We start from the raw sequence: 3295 nt of genomic DNA on the forward strand, positions 1-3295 counted from the left end.
TAATTTTTTCATTTTAATTTACATGTTTATTTTCAAATATCTCTTGAATATTAAACTCTTTAGTTTTGCAGCATAAATTATTAGTAATTAAAGTCCCTGGCATGAGAAAATGGTAGGGATTCTGGTCTAAGTTGTAATTATGTGGAGAATAAAATAACAGAAACTCACATATAGATCACAAACAGAAGCCATACTCTTATGTTCCATAAACTAGAACTCAGAGGTTTCTAGTACTAAAAGGAAGATATGGAAAATGAATCCTGAAGGACAATTAAGGGCTATACTAGACCAAGTATTTCTGGGAATTCTCAAGATCCTTTACCTGGGTCCACAGTTCTGGTGGATAAAGGGCTACCATGGCCAGATAAGCTGGGATCCCACTGCTGAACCTCTCTGTCCCCCAAGCTGAAGTTCGCAGCTGTGCCTTCATGTCCATCTACGATGATTTCAAAGTTTCTTCACCATTTACACACACCCCTTTAAAAATAAGAGAGCACTAGGCACTCCCTCCGTCTTTCTCAGTAGTATTAATAGAGTGATCCTAGAATGGGGTACTTGGGCCTGGGAAGACTGCAGAATGGGGTTCCTGCATGCAGGCTTCGCCCTGAGGGCATAGCACACTTCCTTAGTGGCCCGGGCCAGGGCTGCTCTGGCACTGTTGGACAACCTGTGTTGTCCTCATACTGGGGTCAGAACCATCACTGCGTCTCAATCCTCCACTGAGACTGGCTGGCTGTATTAAGCTTCTCTTTCCTTTGTGACAAAATATCTCAGTGGCACTACCATTCATTCATGAAATATGACTATTGTCAGCTCCCCATCCCCACCCCCAACAATCTTCTTGACTTATTGACCCAAGTATACCAGACATTCTTTCAATCGAGTCTTTTTTTTTTTTTTCTTTTGAGACAAGGTCTGGCTCTGTCACCCAGGCTGGAATGCAGTGGCACAATCTCGGTTCACTGCAACGTCTGCCTCCTGGGCTCAAGCCATCCTCTCATCTCAGCCTCCCACGTAGCTGAGACCACAGGTGTATACCACCATGCCCGGCTAAATTTTGTAGACATAGGGTTTCGCTATGTTGCCCAGGCTGGTCTCAAATTCGTGAGCTCAAGTTATCTACCTGCCTCGTCCTCCCAAACTGCTGGGATTACAGGTGTGAGCCACTGCACCCAGCCTCAATCAAGTCTTTATGAAGCTCCCATTATTTGCCAGGCAGTATGTACGACTGTATATGTGTATAGAAAAAAACCTCATTTGGAGACATTAGTTTTTCTTTTGTCTTAAATTGCTCCTCAGCAGTGTGTAAAACAAGGGCTAGCGTTAGGTAGAAAGATGTGGCTTAAATCTACTTACCAGAATATTCAAGTCCCAGCTCCATGTCAGCAAAAAAAATGCTCAACCACTTTTTTTTTTTTTTGAGATGGAGTCTCGCTCTTGTTGCCCAGGCTAGAGTGCACTGGTGCAATCTCGGCTCACTGCAACCTCAGCCTCCTGGGTTCAAGCTCAGCCACTTAATTTTTATGAGAGATAAACCTAGAATGTGCCAAGTGGAAAGCCTATCCGTTGACCAAAGGTAATGTGTTTATACTAGTCCAAATAACTGGTTATGAAAAAGCCAGAGTTCTAAAGTTAAGATGGAAAAGTGAGCCTGTGTATGTGAATATGTGTTTTTTTTTTTTTTTTTTTTTGAGACGGAGTCTCGCTGTCGCCCAGGCTGGAGTGCATTGGCGCGATCTCGGCTCACTGCAAGCTCCGCCTCTCGGGTTCACGCCATTCTCCTGCCTCAGCCTCCCGAGTAGCTGGGACTACAGGCGCCCGCCACCTCGCCCGGCTAATTTTTTGTATTTTTAGTAGAGACGGGGTTTCACTGTGTTAGCCAGGATGGTCTCGATCTCCTGACCTCGTGATCCGCCTGCCTCGGCCTCCCAGAGTGCTGGGATTACAGGTGTGAGCCACCGCGCCCGGCCGTGAATTTTTTTTCATTTGATCTCTTGTGTCAAAAGCACAAACAGCACAAAAGCTATCAAAATTTAAAGGGTTAATGATGTAAGAGTACTTTAAGCCAAGTATATTTTGATGACCATGTGACTCAACCAAATCTACGACTCACTTTCAATGCAGATACACTTAAAAATCTCAAAAAGAGCCCCACTTTAGCGAAGTCAAATTTTCATGACAATTGCTTCACATCCATAGGCTGTCAGGTATTTCACCAAAGTAGATGGTGTATGGCTGGTCATGGTGGCTCATGCCTGTAATCCCAGCACTTTGGAAGGCCGAGGCAGAGGGATCTTTTGAGCCCAGGAGTTTGAGACCAGCCTGGGCAACATGGCGAAACCCTGTCTCTACCTAAAATACAAAAAATTAGTTAGGTCTGGTGGTGTGTGCCTGTGGTCCCAGCTACTCGGGAGGCTGAGATGGGAGGATCCCTTGAGCCCGGAGGCGGAGGTTTCAGTGAGCCGAGATTGCACCACTGCACTCCAGCCTGGGCGACACAGTGAGACCACCCTATCATAAATAAATAAATAAATAAATAAGTAGGTGGTGTTATCAGGAGGTCAAAATCCTAGTCCTCAGACATTTTAAAGTAAAAACTTTTGCTACTCTAGTCCAGTGGTTCTAATTCCTGGCTGGAGATCAGAATTATTAGGGAGTTTTTAAAACATTGATTCCTGGGTCCCAACAGCTATTAACTTCTGAGTTAGGTGGCCTAGGGTGAGGTCTGAACAAGATCTAGTCATGTAAAGCGTGACTGTACCTTAGATTGGGGAATAAAAATCTGCAGCTCACATTGGCTTAAAGATAATACAGGACATAAAACAACAATCCATCCATCAACTGAAATTGTATAACTCTAGCAATTTTAGGGGGCCCAATCATCAGGCAAACATCCTTCAAGATCAAACTAAAGACAAAGGGCACCTGCTCAAAATGGGTATAAAATCTCAAGTTTCTGTGGCAGAGATAGGCATCTTCCATTCCATTGCTGGAGATATGTGGGGCTCCCTCAGAGAAGACTTAGAGACCAGAAATGAAATCAGTATGTCCTTTTGTTAGAATACCCATTTGTAAGAGTTGCGTAGAGCTCAGGAGCATAAAAAAGCACTACAGGGTGGGCCCAGTGGCTCACACCTGTAATTTCAGCCCCTTGGGAGGCCGAGGCAGGCAGATCACTTGAGCTCAGGAGTTCAAAACCAGCCTGGGCAACATAGTGAGACCTTGTCCTTACAAAAAATTTAAAAATTAGCTGAATGGGGTAGCATGCGCCTGTAGTCCCAGCTACTCAGGAGGC

The sequence above is a fragment of the Pan troglodytes genome, chromosome X (assembly GCF_028858775.2).
Source record: "Pan troglodytes isolate AG18354 chromosome X, NHGRI_mPanTro3-v2.0_pri, whole genome shotgun sequence".
Taxonomy (NCBI): domain Eukaryota; kingdom Metazoa; phylum Chordata; class Mammalia; order Primates; family Hominidae; genus Pan; species Pan troglodytes.